Raw genomic sequence first — 27,658 nt, 5'->3', positions numbered from 1 at the left:
TAATACACACACCAGAGTAGGATGTCCAGGTGCTTCTTCTGGCTGTGTAATCTCTTGGAACAGAAAAACGGACAAGGCAGTGAGCCCCGATTCAAACTACCCAAACAAGCCCTACCTACTTACTCAAACCACCCTAGACGGCAGCCAGTAACTTGTCGACGATTCCTCCCTGAGCCAAAGTGTAGAACAAAGAGAAAAAAAGCTAAAGCAAAACAAACATTCTCCATAGCCAGGACAAAACAAAGACGGCAAACACAGTGCAAAATCACAAGACAGTACAGTAGTCAGAACAAGAGCCAATAATCAGGAAGTAGCAAACTAATAAGAAACTCTATATCCAGCAGTGTAGGACACTAGACAACAAGAACATCGACATCTTCTATGAAATTTGTGAAACATTAATTGCAACAATGGAGTCACCCATGGCAACAAGGAGCCCACGTGCACTTTAGTAATCGGAGAACAAACCACTGCCATTAGCGACAGCTCTCATTTGGAGCACATGTGTCCCATTAAAAGTAAATTGCCGGAACCTCGCAATTAGGAGGCCTCATTCATTCAGTTGCATTGAGCCGGAACAATCGGAATCCGCTACTGACACCTCACCATCTACAGAGTTGGGTCCCTCCTACCGCTATGTCGACCGTGGCACAAGGAATTGGATCTGTCACCTGAGATACCTTCTATTCGGCATCGCAAAGATTTGCTTGGAATAAGCAATTGGGATGATAAAAATACTTGATCTCTGTATATAACCTCATTAGTCAAAAGGCTTCACATTTCCAGTCTAACAGTAATTAGCCGTCACTGGGATCTAATTTAATTCATCAGGTTTTCATTAGAAGAGAATTACAAAGGGCAGAATGTTACTCATTGTTAATTGTCAAACCAAGAAAAAAGGAAATTAGGAAAAACCTTGTAGCTCAGATCCCTGGATTTTTTTCAAAGTTTCATGTGTTCGTATTGTAATTGTTTGTTTGTTCTAAATAAATTTTATAATGATCAGAGCTGACATAAATTCCTTATATAACCAAAAGGAAGGAACGCAGGACACAGCAAATGTTCACCAGAAAAAACTCCAACCCTTTACCACCTTTCCCTGGATCATAGGAGAGTAGCCATTTCTATCACCTTTTCCTCACTGTCCTGTGGCCATCTATAAGACAACTGGCTGCAGCATGGTCCTCCCACTTCTGTCCCGTTTGCAAAATATTATTAAGCTCTGCCCCTTTTTGTAAGCAACACCCCATTTTCCACCAGCAGATATTTAAACAGATTATAAATGCACACAGAAAAAAATATCCACCCCCCTAGTAAATGCAAACCTGAAAAATACAATTCTTTACCATGTTTTCATTTGATTGTTGGAGATTAATCATTTCTATTAACTTTTTCTCATTGTCCTGTGTTTGGCTGTAAGACGACTGGCTGTAGCAGTCTCCTCCCTCCCTCTTTCCTGTTTGCAAAATATTATACATTTCTGCCCCTTTGTTAAAACACACCGCCTCAGCACCAGCAGGAGATGAAACAAAAAAAAATGCACAACCCCACAGTAAATTCACACCCCAAAAAATACCAGCCCTTTAATGCCTTTTCTTTGATCCTGGTAGAGAATCCCTTTCTATTAAAGGGAACCTGTCACCAGGAGACCCATTTTTAGCACTCCCCCAGTCCCCACAGAGCATAGTACATACACTGCCAAAGTGTTTTTTGTATTAAAAATTGGTTTTACAGAAAAAAAGATATGTTATATTGTACCTTTCATTAGCATCTGCTGTGTGACTAGGCAGTTGCCAAATGGGAGGGGCTGGAAAGGAGCAGTTCCCCCCACCCTTGGGGAACAGCTACTCCCTGTGACTTTTTAAAATATATGAAAACACCCATTACTTGGCTTAGCGATGCCCCCTACTCCTCTACAGCCAATCCCGAGTGTGGGGAGTTATTCATATATTTGAAAAGGTCACATGTTTCCCAAGGGTGGGGGGGAACTGCTCCTTTCCAGCCTCTCCCATTAGGCAACTGCCTAGTCACACAGCAGATGTTAATGAAAGGTACAATATAACATATCTTTTTTTCTGTAAAACCAATTTTTTATACAAAAACACTACTATGCTCTGTGGGGACTGGGGGAGTGCTAAAAATGAGTCTCCTGGTGACAGGTTCCTTTTTCAACACTCTCCTGTGTCTAGCTGCAACACAAATGGCTGGATCCTCCCATTTCAGATGCTTTGTTAAACCATACCCATTTACCCATAACTAGAAAATACAATAGATCATGAAGCACACCAGAAAAAAAAATGTGCAACCCCAAAACACCGGCCTTTTGATCTTAGGAGAATGGTTGCTTCTATTAACTTTTCCTAAACGTCCTGTGTCTGTCTGCAAGACAACTGTCTGCAGCAGGAGCATCTCCTCTTCTGTCCTATTTGCATAAGTGCCGCTCTTTAGCCACCAGCAGAAGAAGGCCATCTACATATGATATTCATTCATGTAGGAAGGTAGCTTTTGTACTAGTATTAGGAATACCCCACTAAGACCATTAAAAGGACCTTTCAAGAACTTTTCAAACTCCACCTCTTTGCATTAAGGTTATTGCTTCACTGATTTCGATAAGATTAGGACTTTTCCTCTAGCCCCCATCAGTCCGAAGCAATCAGTGGCAAAAGTTTCAGTAATCCTTATGCTAACCAGTTTCTTTACTGTAAAATGGATGGACCTGGGCTGGAGAAGACCTCTGAGGACCACCTAGTTCATAGTAGTAGTTCACAGTGTGCCTAATCTAACAACACGGATTACTCAGGAATGGTAATGTCTAGAAATAAAATTGCAACAGCGTTGGAATCCAATTTGCCAACATTTTTTACATTTTTGTTTAACGTTTTTATAAAGCCCCATATCTCCCATGGCTATCCCCCTAGAGATACCTACAAACAGAACCCGTCACCCTATAAACACCAATCAATGACTGGCTATGGCCTAAGAATTTAGATTTTTAAGAAGTTATGATAACTGGAGGAGATGGGGAGATTTTTATCACCTTTGAGTTGACATGGACAATTATTTCTATATTCTACTCCCTGCTCAGATCTAACATCTGCAGATCAATTACTATTCAGAATGACAAAAGGGAAACGGTGCGGCTGCGCCAAGTCACTAATTAGTTATAAATATCCCCTTATTCCTTCCCAGGTCCCCTTATTAAAATGAGGCGGTGATTGACCTTTCGTAAAGGTGACACATACACAGCGCCATCATCCCAGATAATCAGCGACTCTCGGCTCATAGTCTAATATAGAACATGGGGGCAGAGGCTTTCATATCCAATACAATGCATGTCAATTCCACACTACTCCAAATAAAGGCAACCGGATCCTTGTTCTCGGCATGTTAATATCACCGGTCTCTGGGTAAGCTGCCATTTTGCCGGCAATACTTTTGAAGACAATGAAAAAAAGACAACACGGTGCCCAGGTGTATTGCGCTGGGCAGAGCTGTCAGCCAGGCACTCAGTTGGACTACGTCGGCATTTTAAATCATAAAAACCCGACGGCCGGCTGTAATATTTCTCACATCTCATGTTTCTCTGTAAAAAGTACACTCTGCACTTTCATGCTGGATCTGACGCTGAGATTTTTTTTGTTGTTTTATTTTAGACAGTTCAAAGCAAAATTTTCTCTAGATGGATTTACAGAGCAGAGTTTCTTGTGTTGTAACACACAGAAAAACAAAATAAGCAAAAACATATAAAACTCCCAACTATAAAGAGGCTTTCTAGGAGTGGGTAAACAAAGTGGTGATGAAACTGATACCAGACACGAACCATAGAATCGTTTGGTGTTGTTTGATAAATGAAGCAGATAAAATTTTTAAGTCTAACCAATAAAATGAGCCCTTTGAATCGTGCAGCCCAAAGCAACCAATCAAAGCTTATCATTCAGGAAAAAATTTAAAGCTGGACTTGCTTTGGTTGCTTAGGATAAGAAGGCAACACATCATAAAAGTTTATTTTCTTAAAAACTTGTGTGACACAGTATATTTTATTATTTAATTGGTGGTCCCTTATATGGTACCTTGTTTCCGTATAGATCACTGCATTGAAAACAACTTTTACTAAGAGAAAATCCCTTTAAGACATGACACAAGAATTGACCTGCACAGGAGGAGGCAATTGCATCAATGATTTTACAGATAATGGGCATTGTCCCCTTATCTTGGTCAGTTGGGGGAAATTACAATATAAAATGAATATGAATATATCATTTAAATGGAACCTGTCATCAGAAATTGGCCTAATAAACCTCTACCGCTGTCTTGTCAAGCAGCTGAACAGCTTCTAGGTATTGTTTCTTTCATGGCCCAGTGTGGTGGCATCATCCAGAAAATCAACTTTGAAGTGAGATGTTAATTGGTTGTATAAAGTCAGGGAGGTGGAGATTTTAACACTGAAGTCAAGCTCTCCCCACCTCTGAACACCTCCTCCCATGTGATTGACATCATGCGCCATACCTAAATAATAATAATTCCTTTATTTATATACAGGCAGTCCCCGGGTTACATACAAGATAGGGTCTGGAGGTTTGTTCTTAAGTTGAATTTGTATGTAAGTCGAAACTGTATATTTTATAATGGAAGTTCTAGAAAAAAAATTTTCTTTTGCCCCAGTGACAATTGGAGTTTCAAAATTTTTGGTGTAATTGGACCAAGAATTATCAATAAAGATTCATTACAGACATCTTACAGCTGATCATTGCAGTCTGGGACTATAGTAAAGCATCCAGAGAGCTTCACCAGAGGTCACAGTGGGCAGAGGGGTCCGTCTGTAACTATGGGTTGTCTGTAAGTCGGGTGTCCTTAAGTAGGGGACCGCCTGTAGTGCACACAGATTACGCAGTGCTGCACAGAGTTTGCCAAATTGGTCCCTGTCCCCATGGGGCTCACAATCTAAATAACCTAACAGTATGTTTTTGGAGCGTGGGAGGAAACCAGAGTACCCAGAGGAAACCCACACAAACAGGGAGAGAACATACAAACTCTTTGCAGATGTTGACCTGGGTGGGATTTGAACCCAGGACCCCAGTGCTGCAAGGCAGAAGTGCTACTCACTCAGCCTCCGTGCCGCCCCAATGCATAAAACCAATGGTAGATTTCCTTTAAATAAATAGGTAAATGCTGAATGATCCAGTCACCAGATATGCAGATATCTAACATAACAAAGGGCCGCTAAAGATGGAAAATCCCTTTGAACTGGTTAAGAACAAACAGTAGAAAGCAGCCTAGAGAAAAAAAAGTTACAACGGCACCGGAATCAGTGGAGCGGGACCAGCGAAGAAGAGAAGATCAAGGACGAATATCACTAGGAATTTTAGTCTTTCTTCTAAATTTTATCACAAGTTTTTGGGACATATGTTAATTAGTTTGGAAGTTTTGGAACTAGTTGAGAAAAGTAGTTAAAGTAAAAAAAAAGGGGGTCAATTAGCTTTCTGATCCAATTTTGTAAATGACAAATCTCTTCAATGCCAGCGATTAATTCATGGTGGGTGATTTAAGGCGCTTTGTGAACACAAACAACATACTGAGACTCTGCTGTAAACTGTTTGTTTTAGATGCGGTAACACGGTATGAAAAAACATATTGCAGATGTATCCCTGACAGATTGCCTCCACCGTATCCGAAAAATGTAGAAGCATTTACTATTAGCTTCACAGATTGCCATCTATTCTAGGGAAAAAAATTATCATATCTGAAAAAAAAAGGATAAAAAGGGGCTTAAAGTAATAGCAAAATGAGCTTTTCTTTGTGGAGACAGCTTCTTCTATGTGTCTCCATGGTAACAGACTACAAAACGAAGTATGTGCAGTCACATCCTGCAATCATTTTCCTATTGTCCTCTTCTTCTTGGCGACCCATTGAAAGTATGTATTGGAGTATGACTGAGCAATCACATTACAAACACCTCGTGTGTAGTCTGTCACCATGGGGACACGTATGTCTGCATACAGGCTATATACATGATTTTATTCATTGCTATACAAGATATTTGCTGTACTGTAGTGCAGAGTTTGGGTACTACAACAGCTTATTTAATCTACATTTCATCAAGAAAATCGAGTTGAGACACTTGCCTCAGGCAGCACCACCTGCAGCAAGATGGGGGGTGGTCTCAACTACCTAAAAATAATGGCCAGAAATATCAAAAGTACTGCAAACTGCCTTAGTGCAAGTTACCTCATTAATGTACAGGCTGCACCAGATGATTCAATAGTAGATGACAAATGTGCTGCTCATTGTAACAGCCTGTGAATCTGAAGGGTGGAAGGGCTCGATTATATGGCATCTGTTTGTTGAATTTTATTCGCAATAAAGAATAAGTCTTGTTCATATTCCTGCGTTTTCTGAGTGCTGGATATCCTGTTTTTTTCTACATTTTTGGACGGTTACACGTGCACTACCCACAGTGTGAACTTGTGGCATACATTAAGTTACGGTGAGCTGGACTTTGTTCTATCAGTTAGGGCTCTGGTAATGCCCCCTGAGCCCTTCTAGCTCATTAGTATAATTTTGAAAGTTGATTTTAGAAGGATGTTGGTTATAAGTAGCCCATGAATCTGCAGCACAGGGGTGCTCTGTTAACGCCCCTCAGAGCCCATCTGTCTAATGAGCATAATTTTAAATGTTGATTTTAGATAGAAGGAGGCCATGTATAACAAATATAAGAAGATTCCCACAGTCACGGTGCCTGGATCTATGAGTAATGTCCCTGGTTTATCAGTATGGAACAGCAACAGCAGGGCAGGCTCAGTGGGTAACACGGCAGTGGGCAGGGACATATATAATAACTTGTCAATCTGATATATTTCTGACAGAATTACAGAGCTGTGTATCTGTTGCTGGCATCTTAAGTTCTCTTGCACTTTGTCTGTCCTCTTTGTGTATCACTCAATGATTCTGTTAAAGTGAACTTAATCTTCGCATAGAAACCAGCATGAATGGCCCGGAAAAAAAGCTTCTGTCATCTGGAACATTTGCTCTTGACAAATTGATTCTGAAGTCTTAGTAAAAGGGTCATTAATCAAAGATGGAAATCTCAATTTTTTTATACAACCTGCGCTTGAAAGTCAGTCTGATGCTTCTGACAAGGGTTAGGTTATTTAGAAGACCATCATCAGATCCGAATCCAAGACCCCTGCAAGGTAAGCCTTGTCATAAAAAAGTACATACATCAGTAGTCTATGAACATATACAACATCCTTCCCCCAGGGCCTGACCTAATGGCTGCTGGATTCCCCTGCAATCGTTTGGTCCAGGTAGAACAGGCCTAGTCAACAGCGGGCAGGTCCAGCCAGTGGATGCAAGAAGAGGGGCAGGCCATAGTGTGATGGGGTTTTCTCCTGGGGCCTGCCAATGCATGCGTGTGTTTAGGATCCCCAGGTAGATGGTTAAGAGGAGGCCAGTGATGTTAGCTGCAGCCAGGGTAGTGACAATATGTAGATCATCAACTTACAGTTCTTCAACACAGCAATGGTAACAGGCTGAGGTAGAGGTCCTATCTGCCAATGTCCAAGGTAGCTGGCTGGATGCAATCTGATAGGAGAAGCTCACAGCCCAGATTCAGAAACTCGGGGCTGGAGAAGGTAAAAGCGACATTGGCAGCAATTTTAGGGAAGACCCTGTATAGGTGCAGGGTTGTAACAAGCCTGATGGGGTTTTATTACCCTCAGATGGGACAGAAGACTCAGACTGTTCTCAGAATGATCCGAGATTGTGCTCAGAATCATCTTTGTTCCATCTCAGAACTCTCTCTATGATCTGGAACTTTTTCAGCCACAGGGAGTCTAATATAAACTTCCCTTTGGGCAGAGTTTTCAGGCATCCAATTATGAACCTCAAGGCAGAACAGGATCGACATTAATAACACAACAGCTCTCACTGGTTAACAATCAAACTCTCCCTTCCCAGGCAGATAATATACAGTTGCATTACCAGTCATGGCCATCCATACCAAGGAATTAATGGTAATGGATAGTGAATATATTGTTACAGGCGAACTTCATATAGATACAACTCAGATTATAGGATCTAGTTATTTGTACTTCACCTACATCTCTAAGGATACCTGAAACGTAAAGGTTCGTGAAGGACCCGTCCGGCGGGCCATTACACATAAAGTAGATATAGATTTTTATTTAGAGTCTGTATTTCCTGTGTTTACAACTTAAGATAGGGGCGTCTGAAGTGAAAATTGACTCATTTGCATATGACTTTGGAGGAGATTATTTCTAGATAAAGGTGTGAGGTTTCACATAAAAGAGGAAATTCTAGAAAGAACCTGGTAGTGCAACTAATCCAGTGGGTTAAAAGCTGGGGGCAGTGTCCCTTTAACCCCCATATCATGGAGGCTTTTTTTCAGTTTAATAACCAGACTCTATTTCTTGAATCTGACATTTGTCATCATAATTAGTTATAACTGTGGAACATTTTAACATATCCAGGTGATCTTTGAATCACCAATTTTTGTTTTCGATTTTTATTTTTGATATATTACAGGAAGATTTTCATGCTTTTTTTGTTTTATGATGTTCATCATGAAGGTTCAAAAATGCCAATATACCAAATATGTATGTTTTTGTGTGTTGTTTATACTTTATTTGCTTTTCATATGTAATTGTGGTGCATTGAAGACTTATTTATTTTTTATTATAAAAATGATTTTTTTTTAACTTTCTTATTTTTTCTCCAGACTTGGGCTTGAACAAGTGTTCACCCAATCGCTTGTTCAAGCCCTTACATAGAAAAGTGTAACTAACTAAGGATGCAACTATACAGGGGACCCAGCCCAGAGGCTGCTGCAAGATATATTGGATCCCCCGGTAACCTCACATGGTGTATGTGGGGTCAGATCCAGGGGGAATACACTAACATGCGCAGTCATGATTGACCCCAGTGTGCAAGGGGTTAAATACCAGGGATCAGAGTTTTACCGATCCCCGCTGGGAGAGCAAGGTGGGTGGGCAGTCTAGCAGCATGTAAAGCTGCAGCATGGAGGGGCTCTGGTAACCTGCCTTGAAGCCCATACGCCTAAATAGTATACAATGAATTTAACCGCTGGTGAATGTACAGCATGGAGGAGCTCATTAGCATAATTTAAAAAATGTTGTTAGAAGGAAGAAGGCCATGGATAACAAATATAAGAAGATTATCCACAGTCATGGTGCCTAGATTTTACAGCCAATTTCTAAATCAGAACTCAATGGTGTATGTGATGTAACAATTTTTTTTTCAATAAAATTGCATCTTTGTTTTATTTTCCCCTCCACTTGTCCTGTGCAGTGGGCAGTATATCTGATATCCATTCACAGCAAATACATATGGAGAGGTGGCTAAAGCTTAACTACTTACATGCCCTCAGGAAATGTCACTTGATTATTCAGCTCTATAAGGCGTTAAGTGACTCGAACCTTTATCTGTCTACTATCTGTGCGAGTAAAAGCAGATTAAGAAACTATGATAAATGCAGGATGAAAAAGAGAGAAAAAAAATAAGGATAAACCAGAATTTTTCTTAAATAAAAGTATATTTTAAACTTTACCTTCAGTATTACCTTATGAAATACAAATAAATTACGTTCTGAAGTATAGTCGTGCTTAAATGACTCTCTAAAACTGCAAAATCCTGTGATTATGGTTGTACAGAAAAGTCTAAGAGCCTCAGGCGCACTTCCTATGTGAGTAAAATAGCAGAGTCGTCCGCTGTTAATCCATCGTAGCGTTCAACAGAAATGCAGCAGGTGGTGAAACAGGATTACACTGTCGACAATCCAGGAGAGGATTGTGAGGTTCTGAGGTCTCTATGGGCAAATCGGGGCTTACACGATAAGCGAAGAAAGAATTGTGAATTTATATAAAAATATATCATTGACATAAAAGACACAATAATACAGCAACCTACTAGAAATGGGTAACGCCAAGTAACTCAAGTTACAATTTTCTACCTAAAAAAATAAAAACACGACAAGCTTACAAAGCATAGGTATAAAACTGTCCGAAGGTGTTAAAATTGGTCTCTTGCCAGACTGATGTCACGTAGAGAATGTGGATTTAGGGCTTGAACTTATCCACAACAAGAAATCCCTACCTAATAGCCCCACAAGTCCTAGTGGTAGGGGACTACTGGTCAACAACTCCTATTCTGAGTATGATACAAGTAAATTAATGATAAATAAACAGACACAAGAGAATCGGGGAACAGGAGTCAGGATAGATACAGGCTAAGGTACAGGTTCAGGGTTAAGACTAGATACAGTCTCAGCTATGGATTAAAGGAAACCTACCATTTCAAATGGTAGGTATAAGCTGTAAGTACCGAGCACCAGCTCAGGGTGAGCTGGTGCCGGTGCTTACTTTCGTTAGTGTTATTAATTGCTGTATCGCGGTTTTAACACTTTTTAAAGTTTATAGCAGAAGCTGTTTCGGCGCTGCCTTTAAGGGTTCAAGATAAGGTTGGGGTTTAAGGTTCCTGATCAGGCAGGATAGAAGCTCAGGTACAGGTTGGAGATCAGACAGGATACAGGATTCCGGATCAGGTTGAGGTTCAGAGTTCCAGATCAGGCAAGATCCAGGCTCAGATACAGGGCTCTGTATCAGGTTTGGTTTCAAGGTTCCAGATTAGGATCCAGGCTCAGGTTCAGGATCAGGATCATGCAGGATTCAGGTTTAGGTACAGGTTTCAGGTCAGCAAAACACAAGCAGTAGTACTACAAATCAGAAATTATAACCAGCCTTGAGTGAAATGAGGATTGGATATTTAAGGTGGCTTCCATGCCCCTGCTTGTTTACATGGGGCATGGACCGGAGAGATCGCTGCGCTGGAGGTCCGGGAAGTACATGTTTTTTTTTTTTTTTTTAACCTGCCCCATTCCGGCCACAAATGGGGCTTTTTATAACCTTGGATAACCCCTTTAAACAGGGCACTTATCAACCGGTTGGTGCAGGGGCATAACTTGAGGGGGTGCAAAGGTTGTGATCGCACCTGAGCCCAAGAGGTTTAGGGGGCCCTTATGCAGGGCCGCTTCTGCCATGAGGCGGGATGAAAATCCCGCCTCAGGCGGCATTTTGCAGCTCCGTTCAGAGAGCGGCGTTCGGAACGATCGCCGCTCACCTCGCGTTGCCTTGCCGCTGGCAATACCGCCGATATGTCCCGGGCGGTGTTGCCGGCGTTTGCGCAGCAGTAAACCGCTGCGCTTAGTCTCCGCCCCCCACGTGTGCCTCCGCGGTCCCGCGGCCCGCCCTGACTTCCTATGGCGCCAGAAGTTCGCGCGCCAGAGCAGAGAGGACCGCTGAGGACCGCCCCGCACCTGCCTCGACCAGCTCCCGGTAGGAAACTGCTAAGCAGGCCTATGTCGGCCTGGTGTGGCTTTGACTGGAATAACCAGTCTTAGACACACCAGGCGGCAGCCCAGTGGATAGGGTTCGATTTCTATATGAACCCTGTCAAATTGCACTGCAGGAATATGAGGAGAATATTCCTTTCATGTGGCTTTCTGCATTGGAAAGGGTTAATATGGCATTGCAAGGGTGGTAAATGTTGTCCTTTACCACCCTTGCAATGCCATATTAACCCTTTCCAATGCAGAAAGCCACATGAATGGAATATTCTCCTCATATTCCTGCCATGTTGCTTTCTGCAAGGCAAGATGACAGGGTTAATACAGGAAATTTTCCAGCTTGGTAGTTCTTAACCCCTTCCCGACGCGCGCTGTACTAGTACGGCGCGTGTCGGGTCCGGGGGCATGGAGAGGGCTCGCAGGCTGAGCCCTCTCCATAGCCGGTAAGTCTTTGCTGCATATTGCAGCAAATGCTTACCGGTAACACCTGCTATCGCTGCTAGCGGCTTCAAAAAGATGGCAGCGCATGGGCGCCCTTTATACTGCCATACTGTAGTATGGCAGTATATGGTAGGATCGATCAGACAACCTAGGGTTAATGTACCCTAGGGGGTCTGAAAAATAGTAAAAGTAAAAATAAAAAAAAGTTTAATAATAAAAAACCCTAAAAATTCATATCGCCCCCCTTTCCCTAGAACTGATATAAATATTAATAAACAGTAAAAATCATCAACACATTAGGTATCGCCGCATCCGAAAAAGCCCGATCTATCAAAATATAATTACGTTTTTCACTGCGTTAACCCCGTAACAGAAAATAGCGCCCAAAGTCGAAAATGGAACTTTTTTGCAATTTTGCAATTTTTTTTAAAAAATCAATAAAAAGTGAACTAAAGGTCGCACAGTCCTAAAAATGATAGCAATGAAAACGCTGTCAAAAGTCACAAAAAATTACACCACCCACATCTCCTCACCGTACCGCATTATTGGGTGCTATATGTTTACATTGGTCAGGGGAGCACTGTATGTAAAATCATGTAACATAATAACAGGGTGGGATATATTAGTGATAGGATACAATAGATTACTTTGCATCATGTAAAACAAATGTTAGAGGGTCTGTATTAATAAATTAGGGGTGTTGTATATTGATGTGCTGTACCTGCTATAATTCCAGTAGAATGTATATATATGTGTATATATATAATGAAGCGATGTTTTATAGGTGTGGAGCGTGCGGTCAGTTGTGTTGTGAGGGGTATATATTATTTAGGAGCGCAGTGTTGTTATCCAGGAGACTTTATACTGTAAGTGACTGTGGTATTTTTAGGGACGCCGGGTGGAGATGCTGCACGGAGCTGAATATATCTGGCCGTGAACTCAGCAGTGATAGGTAATAAAGTCCTCCTGATGGAAGAGATTGTCATCTATAAGGTACAGGCAGTCCCCGGGTTACATACAAGATAGGGTCTGTAGGTTTGTTCTTAAGTTGAATTTGTATGTAAGTCGGAACTGTATATTTTATCATTGTAATCCCAGCCAGATTTTTTTTGGTCTCCATGACAATTGGATTTTAAAAATGTTGGGTTGTCATGAGAATCAGGATTAACACTAAAGCTTCATTACAGACGCCTGTGATACCTGTTACAACTAAAGAACAGTAAATTACCAATATCCAGAGGTCCCTTTGTAACTAGGGGTCGTATGTAAGTTGAGTGTTCTTAAGCAGGGGACCGCCTGTACTAGATGCCACTAATGACTCTCAGAACCTGTAGTCAGTCACACAGTGTCAGGGAGCTGTCTGTGGGGATGTTAATTGTTAGTAAAGTTTTCAGCATTTACTAAACAGGGAGCGGGGGGGGGGGGGGGGGGCAGCATTTTAATATTCGCCTCAGGCAGCAAATATGCTAGAATCGGCCCTGCCCTTATGGTGTCCCTTTCCCATATGAGAAGACTTGTACTATAAATCATTATAGTCGGGGGCCTGGCACAGACTTTGCACTGGGGGTTGGAGGAAGCAAACTTGTTCTCTTTTAGTGGCCACGTTGGTTCAATATGCCCTAAAAGCCCATTACATGGGACTTGCACTTTCCCACAGTAGTCTCCGCAGTAAAGGGAATACTGGCCATGCATGTGTGACTCTCTGAAGTATCTAAGGCTCCATACCAATACCTCTTGGGCATTCATGACATATCTTGTGGTCATGCCATAAATGCCTAAAGAAAAATGCCCCTTCAAGGGAGTCGCTTAGCTTCCAATTCACCAAACCAGTAAAAACAGCATTATTTAGGGAAATGTATAAGGGCTTTAGACACACTATACTTATTGCCCAGTGATCTAGAATTTTAGAGAAATTTCCACTTTCAATACTTATACGAATTGGCTTCTAGGTGCACCAGGGGCGGGGCTGTAGCTGCTGGTGCACCAATTTTTTCATCTTTCTTCCACTTTTTGTTATCCCTCATTCCCTGTCCTAAGGTTCCTACTGTTTTAATTTCTTTTCCTCTAATAATTATTTTTCTTGTGCCCATTTCTGAACAATGCTTAAATGTAATCTTCTTGTTACCTAGCAACTAGAAATACAGTCAGTGGGTGACTACGTGGGACATCTTTACCCCTATAGAGTCACCCTGCAAGTGATTCACTACTTTCTCTTCTTTACACTGAACTTTTTTTGGGGGGGGAAAAGATGCTAAAGTGAGTAATTTATGAGATTTGTTTTATAATAGTGCAGGGGACCTCCAGAAGAACATTTGATTTTGTGCCAGATTTTTTTCTCTAAGGCAAACGATGCATAGGGGCGAGTATAGAGATGAAGGAGATTACTAGGAATTGCTGCCTAAAGACTAGGAAGGATTATATATTCAAGTGTCGGTATCAATAAAGAGATACTGTAGATATACAAAAAGGTAAAAAAAAAAACACATTATAATGTGGCCTTTAGAAAAAACTACCTCCTGAGCAGACCCGACCAATCACAGCCCTCATTGCTAGGCGCGTCAATTTGTCATATTGGCTGCCAATCCGGCAATATACCCAGATTGTGCGGGACACCCCTGAACCTTGGATTCCAACTTAAACGGCTCATTTCGATGACTGTGTGCTGATCCGTAGCACAGGGCTGGGGAGAGGAGGAGGGAGGGATGAGTGCACTTAACTAGCTACAGGCGGACCCCTCTGCCCACTGTGACCTTTGGTGAAGCTTCTTGAATGCTTTACTTTATTCCCAGGCTGCAATGATCCTTGATCCCATGACAGCGCAAAATTTTAAAAACCTGAACACAAAAAAAATTTTTTTCTGGAGCTACAATTATAAAATATACAGTTCCGACTTACATACAAATTCAGCTTGTACTTGTACATAACCCGGGGACTGCATGTATTAGATTTTTCTGGTAATTCTACGTGACATCGTTGTTCTACAGGTCTCCAAAACATGTACAGACAGTCCATGTATTGTAGCCTAAGGCTAAAGTACAGTAAATTACCAACATCCAGAGGTCCGTTTGTAATTAGGGGTCGTCTGTGTCGGGTGTTTTTAAGTAGGGGACTGCCTGTATAGTAAATAAAATAATGGCATCATTAAATACTACAACTCCTCCCGCAGAAAACAAGCCCTCATATGGTTATTTTACCCTTGAAAGAGGAGGACAAAAACCTGGCTTTACATAGTAGATTTGTACAGAAAAACAAACAGACATAAATACTAGTCTAGCCATGGAAGTCCAAGTAGAAAAGTTAAATAATTCATAGAAAGAAAGAAAAAAGAGAAAAAGAGTATCAGTGGAGCGGCTCAGTTGGAGTTGACATTGAATGTTAAGAATTGTCTGGAGTCCTGGAGAGAACATTGTGGAAAAACAATAGACTACAACTTCAGTGAGAGACAAGGGAACAAAACACTCGGTGTTATCACAGCGCGGGAATTAAACCCTACAGACAGCACAATATTGGACCATAATTATGCTTTATGAGTTATCCTGCATATAAAAAGGATCCCGCTCCTCCTGTCAGGATCGTATATGTGGAAAAAAACAGCGACATAAATAGTATAAAGCTAATACTTAAAGACGTGTGCAATTACGTGCGGCGGAGTACAATTAAAAGCCTTGGGTGGAATGCAAATCGGATGAGAGCGCTTAATTAAAGGTCTGGGCTAATGTTGCCTTACACCTGGTACAAAACGGAGCGTAGCCAAAAAAAACAATCGCTCATGGTGCCGGTAAAAATGAAAAATAATCATAAATCATTACAAATGTTATGCAATTTGGCATCACAGCTCATTAACATGAGGATACTTCCACTGCCATCTGAACAAGCGCTCAGGCATGTTGAAATCCAACATGCCCAATCCTTCTCGACATTCTCTTACTGACCTTTGACCTCTTGTCTACTGTATATGGCCGCAGGTTATTTGCTATAGTTGAATCTGATTAAAAAAAGGCATAAATAGGAAAGGAAAATTGTGGCTGGGCCCCAAAATTGCAGATTACAGTCAGTGGCGTAACTTGAGGCTGATGGGCCCCAGTGCAAAGTCTGTGCCAGGCCCCAGGCTATAATGTATGGTTTATAGTACTGGTCTTCTCATATGGGAAAGTGACACCTTATGGGCCCCTAAGCCTCCAGGGCCCGGTTGCGATCGCACCTTCTGCACCTCCTCAAGTTACGCCCCTCATTACAGTCTTGAAACAAATGAGAATTCGCAAGCGTTTCCCTCCAAAAGGATGAATTATTGTACGGGAATCGTACTCAGGGGCGGATTAAGATGGCCATGGGCCTTGGGCTGTATGAAAATTGTGGGCCATTACAAGTCTAATTATTTAATGGCCTTTACTTCCTTCATATGGTTCTAGAATCAAGCTACTTGGTAAAGGAGGGGGGTCCTTTCTGTCCACTTTTAGTTCTGCAGTTTTAGGACCTTCAAAGGTCCAATACATATGGGTTGAGAGTTTGGGGGTTTCATAGCAGGAGGTCCTCTTCTTTATTATCTCTACAAGGCAGTATTGAACTTGGTGATTGGTTCAGTTGGTCGTGGGCCCCCTAGAAGCCTTGGGCCCTGGGCAGCCGCCCAAACCTATATATATTATAGGCCACTGTAGCTTAGAAGTACCTTCATCCATCAAATCCTCGTATTTCTGTCTCTGCTCTCAATACACATGAGCCATTTTAGAAACTTTTTAAGGTCCTCCGAAAGGCCCTAAAACCACATTTTGAAAACTGGCAAAAAGAACACATCCTCCATTCCCCAAGAAGCTGATTCTAGTATCATATGTAACACGTGATTCCAGACTTCTAGAGGCTATAATATTCATACAGCCCAGGGCCCATGGCAGTTGTAGTCCACCCCTGCTTCTAAGTATAAAATTTGACGGGGGTCCATGGGCCCCCTAGAGGTTTTGTGCCCCAGGCTACCGCCCAAACCACCTATATAATAAGCCCCTACTGCACATACTACACAGTGCACCCCGTTAGTGGCAGTGCAGGTCCCCTGACCTCCAGGACTGCACATAATTGCCACATCCGGACGACCCAATAGTAAAGAGCTTAGGGACTAGAACATTACAAAATATGAAGAAACCCTTTAAGTTTTAATACTAATAGGCAATCTAGCAGCCAGGGACGATTGCTCAGAATAGCTACACAAATCTCTATAATAAATGCACAATTTGGATTCATATTAAACAAGTTGTGAAATAACCAAGTATTTTTATTAGAAATTTAATTATATTGAGATATCGCATTTTACTCCTCCGGGAGCCATTACAGGTTGCTACGCAACTGCGCACAAGTCGGCACACAGGGCTCCCTACAATAAAGGGGGGAAATCCAACGTACATGACACTGGAGCACATTCATTTACTTGTAACTTGATGGGGATTTTTTTCTCTTTTCGACACATAATTTGTGCGACTCTTTCATTGATTTTTTAATTATGTTAAATCTCGGAAAGTTTATGCATAACTGCAGTTATCCCCGATGTATCAGAATATTATGGTAGCGCAGGAAGATGATAAATGAGGAGTTGTTAGTAATCCTCCTATTGTAGAGCCAATTCCAGTGCTCCAGCTCCAAACAACATCCCTATGCCCAGTGGAGTAAGTAGAGTCCTCTGGGCCCAGGGCAAAAGTCCTAATGGGGCACCCATAAAGTTGTGACACCCACCATTAATAGAAAAAAATAGTGGGGGTAGAAGGTATCAAGAGCTTGCATATTCTTTCCCCCACCCAAGCCATGATGAACCCCCATTATTTGCTCCCTCTTTTGTGTGCATGATGTCTTAGTTACCTTATATCAGTGGTGGCGAACCTATGGCACGCGTGCCAGAGAGGGCACGCAGAGCCCTCTCTGTGGGCACGCGCACCTATGCCTGAACCACTGCCGGAGGCTCACTGGAACTGACCCTGCTCAGCCGATCTTCATGCTGTGAAGGTGTCAGGTCTCTGTGGAGTTTCCTGTGTGCCAGCGCTGCTGTTTGCTCACAGCTAACACATTCCTCAGCATGCAGCAGCACGGAGCCGGCCACAGAGGTCAGAGGTCGCATGTGGGCGGAGTCACAGACGCTGGACACTCACACAGCGTCTCCTGCCTCAGCCCATGCTCTCCTCCCGCCTGTCATCAGGAAGAACTGAGGATAAGCTACAGATGCAGCACAGGAGTCCAGGCTGTGAGAAGGCTGCTGGGTGATAGCTGCTGGGTGAGCTCTCAGTTATGCTCATTCCACTTGCATTTATCCTCCTTTGTCACCCGACCCCACAAACAGCCCTGATGCTTATTCACTCACTGTACATAGGACTGCAGGATCCCAATCCCTATCAGACAATCCTGTGTATGGAACAGCACTATTGTACTTACACAGGACTGTCTCCTTTACATGGAGGGAAAAGCAGCAGTCCTATGTAAGTTACATGCATAGGACTGCTGCCTCACCCTCCCTCAGGCAGTCCTGTAAAAGGTTTTACCCTGTACTTTTTGTGTCACATTGAGGGAAATACAGCAGTCCTAAGTAAACTATGGAACATTAGGCTGCAGCAGTCCCAAAAGCCAATTTGAGTGGTACAAAAGCCAATTTGAGTAACAGACTGCTGCATTTTATTGCTCCATAAGTTACATAGGACTTCTGTAGCTAGACAGTTTTCATTCATTACATAGGACTGCTGCCTCTTCCTTCATGTAAAACAGTGATTTATAAGGTAGCAGTCCTATGCAAGAAAAGAAAGTTGGCAAACTGCAGCAGTCCTGAGTAATATTTGCGATCTGGTATCCCAGCAGTCCTGTGTAATATATGTGATCTGGTATCCCAGAAGTTCTGTGTAAACTTAACACTGGACTGTTAAGCCCAGTAGCTCATTATGTATGTAGTGATCTATTTTTTTTATTAATTACTAACCTAGGACTGCTGCAGATTTTCTAGTTATCTATGTTGGCATTATTGGGCAGTTTGCATTTTAAAACGCAATTCAATTTAGAAGCACTAGAGAGGAGTTACTACTGATCAGGTACTGGCCCTGAGTGTGAATTGCCTTATTGGCACTTTGTGTTAAGTAGGTACATTTTGCGTTTTAGTTTGGACACTCGGTGTCTTAAAGGTTCGCCATCACTGCCTTATATGCTCGAGTATAAGCCTAGTTTTTCAGCACAAAATTTGTGCTCAAAAACCCTAACTCGGCTTATACCCGAGTCAACTAAAACATAAAGACAAAACAACACCTTTCTGACGTCACCCGTAGGTCCTCTTCTGTCTGAGACAGAAGAGGACCTACAGGGGATGTTGGAAAGATGAGTACAGTGTTATTTTTTTTCCTACTACAGGGGCTGGGCAGGCTGTATGCTAAAGGGGCTGGGCAGACTGTATGCTACAGGGGGCTGGGCAGGCTGTATGCTAAAGGGGCTGGGCAGGCTGTATGCTACAGGGGCTGGGCAGGCTGTATGCTACAGGGGCTGGGCAGGCTGTATGCTACAGGGGCTGGGCAGACTGTATGCTACAGGGGTTGGGCAGGCTGTATGCTACAGGGGGCTGGGCAGGCTGTATGCTACAGGGGCTGGGCAGGCTGTATGCTACAGGGGGCTGGGCAGGCTGTATGCTACAGGGGGCTGGGCAGGCTGTATGCTACAGGGGGCTGGGCAGGCTGTATGCTACAGGGGCTGGGCAGGCTGTATGCTACAGGGGGCTGGGCAGGCTGTATGCTACAGGGGCTGGGCAGGCTGTATGCTACAGGGGCTGGGCAGGCTGTATGCTACAGGGGGCTGGGCAGGCTGTATGCTACAGGGGCTGGGCAGGCTGTATGCTACAGGGGGCTGGGCAGGCTGTATGCTACAGGGGCTGGGCAGGCTGTATGCTACAGGGGCTGGGCAGGCTGTATGCTACAGGGGCTGGGCAGGCTGTATGCTACAGGGGCTGGGCAGGCTGTATACTACAGGGGCTGGGCAGGCTGTATGCTACAGGGGCTGGGCAGGCTGTATGCTACAGGGGCTGGGCAGGTTGTATGCTACAGGGGGCTGGGCAGGCTGTATGCTACAGGGGGCTGGGCAGGCTGTATGCTACAGGGGGCTGGGCAGGCTGTATGCTACAGGGGGCTGGGCAGGCTGTATGCTACAGGGGCTGGGCAGGCTGTATGCTACAGGGGGCTGGGCAGGCTGTATGCTACAGGGGGCTGGGCAGGCTGTATGCTACAGGGGGCTGGGCAGGCTGTATGCTACAGGGGGCTGGCAGACTGTATTCTACAGGGGCTGGGCAGACTGTATGCTACAGGGGCTGGGCAGACTGTATGCTACAGGGGCTGGGCAGACTGTATGCTACAGGGGTTGGGAAGGCTGTATGCTACAGGGGTTGGGCAGGCTGTATGCTACAGGGGCTTGCAGACTATATACTGGGAGGCTGTAACCAATGCATTTCCCACCCTCGGCTTATACTCGAGTCAATAGGTTTTCCTAGTTTTTTGTGTTGAAATAAGGGATCTCGGCTTATACTCGGGTCGGCTTATACTCGGGTATATACGGTATATTGTCCCCTTTGCTGGCACTCATTTATAGGGCTCCCTTTTAGAGTTACCGCTCTCCTTCCTTGTCACCTCCAAAATTTCTCATGTTTCAAGCCCCCTATTTCTTAGTAAGCAGCCCCATTTTTGCCCTATTATTAGCAAACACCCATCACTTATTGCCCACATTCTTAGTGTCAAATTACTGCACCCCTTTTTAGTTCCTCTTTTTTCCCCTAATTAGAATGAAGGACCTCAATTTTTAATGAGTCTCCCACTATTGTCCGCATACATAGGCTTTTATAACATGCTGCCTGCAGATAGGACACTATGTACAAGCTGCTCAGCTCCTCCTGCTCTACAACATGCTGCCTGCAGATAGGACATTTTGTACAATCTGATCAGCTCCCCTTGCTCTGACACAATGGAGCAGATTTAGTTACCCGGTCCATTCGCGATCCAGCGGCGCGTTCTCTGCGGTGGATTCGGGTCCGGCCGGGATTCACTAAGGTAGTTCCTCCGACGTCCACCAGGTGTCGCTGCTGCGCTGAAGTCCGCCGAGGCCCGCCGGAATGCACTGAAGTTCACTGGCCTATTCCTGGTGAAGGTAAGCGCGAGTCCAGCGCCACTTTTTTTTTTTTTTAAATGCGGCGTTTTTTCCTAATCCGTCGGGTTTTCGTTCGGCCACGCCCCCGATTTCTGTTGTGTGCATGCCAGCGCCGATGCACCACAATCCAATCGCGTGCGCCAAAATCCCAGGGCAATACAGGGAAAAATCGGCGCAAATTGGAAATATTCGGGTAACACGTTGGGAAAACGCGAATCGGGCCCTTAGTAAATGACCCCCACTGTCTACAGATAAAAAGCAGACTGTACATGGTGTCCTAAGTCTATTTTGGTATAACTAAGCAAATTAAGGATCTAAGAAAAATGGGGGGTAAAGCCTACAGCAGCTTTAATTGCAGATAATTGGCTTTCAATTAGCTTCAGGAAGTTGCCTCCTCAGAGCCAGCCTTTCCATTATCTCCCTAACTGGACGGTGTCTCTATCTGCCCCAATTCTTAAAAACTACAACTATATAAAGACAATAAATTACTTGCATAAATAAATATTAATTGGATTTTTCTGCAAATGTCTATAAACTGTAAAAAAAAAAAAAAAAAAACTCTTAAAATACAATATTAAAGTTTTTGTTCTCATAATTCATATAAAATTGTACGTTTTAAACACGGATATTAAACCAGGTTGCATTTAAAATAATTGTTGTGCGTGTAAATGAAAAGACTTATGTAATAGCGGCTTTCTATTAGTACGATGCCCTGCAATTGAAATATCAATTTGCTTAATATCAGCCCTTCACGAACGGCAAAGATCACCCAATAGAAAATATAACTTCCCACGGCCGCACAGGCTCCAGATTAATTCCCCTGGCAACTGCTGCCTGTCAGGATTGTTGATGAGCAGAAGTGCCAGACGTGCCTGCTGACATATGTGTGTGGTCACCAAGCTGTAGTGCAAGGGTTAAAGAAATTCACCCAGGCTAAAAATAGGAAAACTGCACTATTGTTCCCTTTCTGATTGACAAAATAATCTAATACTACATAGATATATAGGTAGGAGCTATGGTACTGATCAATTAAAATGTAATGGGGACTGATCTGCAGTAACCTAATCTGACCACTGTACAGGAAGTGGCACCATCTGCTTCCTGATTTATTCTGTGTTCATGTCCTGCACAGCTGATCCTTAGGGATGCTGGGTGTTATAATATGGATGTGCCTTTCTATGTTTTTAGTCCTTATGACTAGTGGGAGCAAACACATGACGTATTGTGGTATGTAGAACACCATTTGGTTTTGCCTAGTGGCAGATAGTTTGTAGTTGGACTTTTGATTAATCAAATGTTGGTGCTAGGTTTATGAATAGGAAAAAAGGGACTCTGTTATGCAAGGTCAGGGAAAGGACTGCTGAAACAGATAAGGACAGTGATAGTAAACCCCTTTCCCAGCTCTCCCTGCCTAATTGGCTTGACAACTGGTTGACGTTCTTTTCCTGCGCCAAAGTGAAAACAAAGAGACAAAGAGCACAATACAAACAAGGAAGGATAGTTGCCAAATATGGGTGAGAACCAGGAGGACAAAGATAGTCAGAGAATCAGAAAAAGGGTCTAAGAAACCATAACCCAGAATAAATAATAGCTAGAATAATAGCAGAATAATAGTACAAGACTAAAGCAGTCAAAGAGCAATAGTCCACAAAACCTTCTATGAGATGCCAGAAGGTGATTGGACATCAGACAGGGCAGCAATGAAAGTGGGGAGAGATTATGTCCATTACAGACTAACTGTTGTCAAACCAGAACAGAGTTCACAGGAGACAGATGGGAATGGTGGAAATGAATCAAGGCGGCTGGGTAAGAAACACACTAGTGTTTAGACTAGCAAAGACAGGATGGAACAAAATGATACTTAGTGCATCCTCAGCCGTACTTTACAAGCCGAGGATGACACAGGCACAGATGTTACAGGCTCTTTACAGTAAATTGTTGTACAAAAATAGATATTTTTATTTGTAAAACAAAAGTATAGCTACTTCTTAAAGAAGAACTTTCACCATCTTCACTAACTACTTACATCCTTTATTAGGTGCATTTGGAATGTTTTCTCTGCCCCAAACCATTTCCTGTGTGTTCCTGGGTGGGGACCGGCAGTCGCAATGTGATGACGTTGTATAAGATGTGATGTGAGTTGAGTATAGAAGTGGCGGAGAAGTATATGGTAGCATAAGGGTAGGTGCTACAGACAAAGTGGAATAAAATGAAAGTAGGGAATAATTTGGGGGCTATGGAAGGGTCGCATGTGTAAAGGGAACTGCAAAAAAGGGAAACATGAGTTAATGGGGTCTAAAAAAGAGAGGTATTTTAAGTCGGGGGTTAACAGAAAGTTATAGAAGGGCCATCAAGAGGGGTTCTATATTTTGTGGCGACACTAAGTGGTAGGTTTAGAGCCCTAAAATTATTTTGATGGAGTGGTAACTATACATGGTGGAGGCCAGCATATACATACATGCACAATGCAGACTTAATGGGGGGGATTCACAATGGCGCCCAATCAGTGATGGACCGGCACACAAGGAGGTTCCTCCGGTGGTTCTAGGTTCTAAGCCAGTACTGGACTCCAGAGGTACAGCAGAAGACAACTTAATCTGGAGGCTACTAGAGTGTGTTTTCTATAAATTGATAAAGGATTGGCCCCCAGCATAATTTATCTGGTGGGCATAAGGCCCCGCTGAAGCAATTTCTAGGTACACAACTTTGAATGGTTGAACACAAAGGCAACTGCTGCGGCCACACGGCTGAGGGCCAAAGTCTGATTTGATGTTGATTAACTATCAGGCAGATTGCATGCATTTAGTATAAATTTCTGCCCAACACCATTAAAGGGAACCTTCCATCAGATTTATGCTGTCCTAAACATGGAGAGCTTAAAGGACATCTACCACCAGGATGAGGGTTTGTAAACCAAGCACACTGACATACTGATGTGTTCCCACTCTGGCAGGATTTGTTCTTCTTTTAGCTTCTTAGGACCTTGGTCTTCTGAAAATAAACAAATGAACCTGAGGGGCTCCATCCTCAATAGATGTTAATGTGGACTGGAGCCCCTCAGGCTCATTTGCAACATGTTTAAATCCTTTATTTCTTAAAAACAAGGGCATAAGAAACTAAAGGATGAGCAGATCTTGCCAGAGGTGGGCACACACCAGTAAGTCAGTGTGCTTGGTTTACAATCCAACATCCTGGTGGTAGATTTCCTTTAAAATAGAACCAGGTTCCCTTAAAGAGCTGAATTTAATCTTAAACAACGCAATGGTAAGTGAGTCTTCTGGGAGGTCACCTCAAGTTGTCATACTTGGTTTGATAGATGGACAGGTCTTTCTCTATATGTTACCAAGTGGGCACAAGAATTATGTACAGTTTAAAAAAATTATTTTCTGGACAAGTTTTTTTTTTTTTATCTATGAGGCTCCTCAATCCGAATATTATACGTTGATCATCGACTCAAAAACAACAGCGTCATCTGATACTCATCACATCTTCGGCCATGCATGATCTCCTGAACATCAGGCGCCTTCTCTGCAGAGGAAATGAATGTTTCTGAGGGTCATGTAACATTAATCAAAATATAGCAGGCAGGAAAATTACCATCTATGTATCTTCTGGCTACCAAACATCTCCATGGCAATGCTTGTGTCAACATTGCTGTTCTCATTAGTCCTGCTGGTATTGTGCAAATTGACATCTTTACAACTTGTCCGAGAGGTTACATCAGGAGTGTTAACATGACAATACTGAGGACTAACAGAGTCAAGCAGGGGAGACAGGGGACGCGTAGCGCCAAACATAGAAATCGGATTATTCAATATTGGTTTAAATAGCAAAATAAAATATTTTCCATAGTTTCAATCGGATGAGCAGTGTGATCTGTAGAAATTGGGTCCCTCTCCATTACTGGTTATGCATGGATGTGTTGCATACAGTCAAGCTATCCCCGGCTGCCACTACCCTCAGTTACTAGGGAGAGGGGAAAGACATTGGCTGTGTGTGACTCACGGAAAAGAATTCCAGAGGGAGGGGTGAATAAGGGAGTTGAGAGAGCGAAAGAAATCAGCTACCTCATCCCCCCTTCTTTAGGAATTCTCTTCAGTGAATCACACTCAGCCAACACCCTCACCCCCCTTAATTCCGGAGGGGGGTGCGGTTAGCAGTGTTAGCGTCAAAGAGGAGGCGGAGCAGCATGACTGGATGCTGAAGTTTCCCCCACCTCCATGACTCGATCTTTAGTAACAGAGGGCATGAATAAAAGTCTTTTTCAGAAGATTGTCTCATGTCATCGGTGAAACATGTATACAGACATGTAAAATGTACTAGGCCACATCTATTATTCTGGCTGCGCCAGATTTCTGTATGACTTTGCCCTAGAAAGAATGTCTAGTTTATAGCCTGCACATGTATTTATGAAGTCTCTGCGCCAGTTTTGTGTCCGGAGCATTCATGAGGTGGCGGTCCAAGGCACTCCCCTCTCATTTGCTTCTCCCTCGGACCGCCCCCTTATGAATATGCTGGACCACTGTAAGCTTGGTCCGGTGTTCTGAGGGCTATGTACTGCAGTGTCCGCTAGTTTTATCTGTATGTTTTAACACTGCTACACCTGAGGTAGGGCTAGGAACTGCTTACTTTAATAAGCAGCTCCTAGAGAAAATATTCGGGTGACAGGTCCTCTTTAAAGGGACTCTGTCACCAAATTTTACCCCATTAAACTACCACCCCCCTCTGTAAGGTATGAAATATCCTTTCTAGAATTCCCTATTTTATATGAAATCTTGCCCTTTTAACTATAAAAAAATCTCTTCCAAAGTCGTGTGAAAATGAACAGAGAAGAGTCATATTTTTGCCAAGAGGAGTCATGTTTAAACCCTCTAAAACTGGGAATGTTATAGAAAAAGTTGAGAATGTGTATGATCGCTGCATCTATCCCAATGTGAACTTCTCATATATATGTGCAGTTATAATGGAATTAAATCCTCATCAATAATAATAATCATATTCCAGCTCTGAGCACTAGACAGACTCACCTAATTAGCGCTAACAACATTGCTTAATTCTTAATGCATTAATTCATTAGAAAAATTTGTGCAGAATTGGCCAGACCGGCAAATATTAAAACAGGATGTTGTAAAGGAGGTCATTGCCGTATTGTGACATTCACCATATACCATCTCTGTAAAATATAACAATAGGATGGGGACAATTTAGCTCAAGGTAGTGTAGTAATGCTGTCAGGAGTATAGAGAACATGGGGGCGGCATGGTGGATTAGTGGTTAGCACTACAGCCTTGTAGTGCTAGGGACCGGGGTTCAAGTCCCAGTGTCAACATCTGCAAAGAGTTTGTATATTCTCTCTGTGTTTGCAAGGGTTTCCTCTGGGTCCTCCGGTTTCCTCCCACACTCCAAAATATACTAAAAGGTTGATTAGATTGTGAGCCCCATTGGGGACAGGGACTGATTTGGCAAGCTCTGTGCAGTGCTACGTAATCTGTGTGCGCTATATAAATAAATAAATAAATAAATATTCATTATTGTTAATGAGAATTATCTTGCTGGTATGAGTTTGGGTAAGTGTAGCTGTGCCTTGAAATTGGAAACAATTATGTTGTCTGCTCTAATTCTGCTTCATAATGTAACTATTTTGCAGGTGGTCAATGTTTGGTGTCCATTGTGCTATGTTCCCCCTAGTGTCTGAAATGGCTTATATTAAGTGCTTTGGGAGCACTTGATCCTCATGGGAGTTCCTTATACTGAAAGGCTATCCTTCTGTATGTATTATAACAGCATGGTGCCAGTAGTGGATCATAATACAGGCAATTTGGGCGGTAGCACAAGACCCAGGTCTTCTAGGGGACCCATGACCACCCACCAAACTATTGACCGCGAACAAAAAGAAACCATAGAATTTAAGGTTGCAAAAAAAATTGGTTATATCCTCAATTAATTGAAATATTTTGATATATTGTCCAGTAAATATGAGTGAAATAATGAATACTAGATATTCATGGATCACACATGTATAGTACACTGGGTGGAGTGGGATGATCCAGTTCTGTCAGATTCTGTATGTACATACATAAGGATACGGCTATAGTACATATTCCTGTTCCCCTCAGGGGAATATACATTGTAACTCCTACACTACCTAATTATACCTTATATAAGGAGATGTCTGATAGATGGTGACATTTCACACACTGACAGGGAGACACGGGATGAAAGAAGATAGACTCCCCCCACACACACACACAACATACTTCTTGTCCCAATTATCGAATGAATTCAGGAATTGCTATGACATATACTACACAGATGGAAAACCCAATATGGGGTCTTACACCTCCATGCTCTGCTGGTGTTACTGGAGCTGCAGAATTGTTGATAACTTTTCAACCACAAGAGATATCGGTGATCTGTTTGTCATAATGCATTTCTGAGACAATTGTGGTCTTCTTTGATATGTTACATGAACGTCTTCCCATTGGAAAAAGTTGCCCTGGATCCAATATGGCGGCTTTCAAGATGGCGGAGTGGATCTAGACACAGCTGAAAATATAGTCCCTCTCACTCATTGCTTGCTTTCGTTTCTGAAATAAAAGGGTGTCCTGGGACTCTTGACCACTTTTGATCATTGTGACCTCCCAATGGGCACTAGACTATTCTACTTGATCATTGGGGAGGGGGCACTTGGCACTGGTA

At 42.8% G+C, this 27,658-nt stretch overlaps 1 protein-coding gene across 1 annotated transcript in view; it reads right to left on the bottom strand.

Annotated features, from left to right (window-relative positions):
* Window positions 1–27,658, bottom strand: part of BAIAP3 (BAI1 associated protein 3) — a 152,007-nt gene that overhangs the window by 108,733 nt on the left and 15,616 nt on the right. The gene's annotated exons all lie outside the window — the stretch shown is intronic.

This window comes from Engystomops pustulosus, chromosome 8 (genome assembly GCF_040894005.1).
Source record: "Engystomops pustulosus chromosome 8, aEngPut4.maternal, whole genome shotgun sequence".
Taxonomy (NCBI): Eukaryota; Metazoa; Chordata; class Amphibia; order Anura; family Leptodactylidae; genus Engystomops; species Engystomops pustulosus.
Note: the sequence above shows the minus strand (reverse complement) of the source record. Positions and strands in the feature narration are given on the sequence as shown.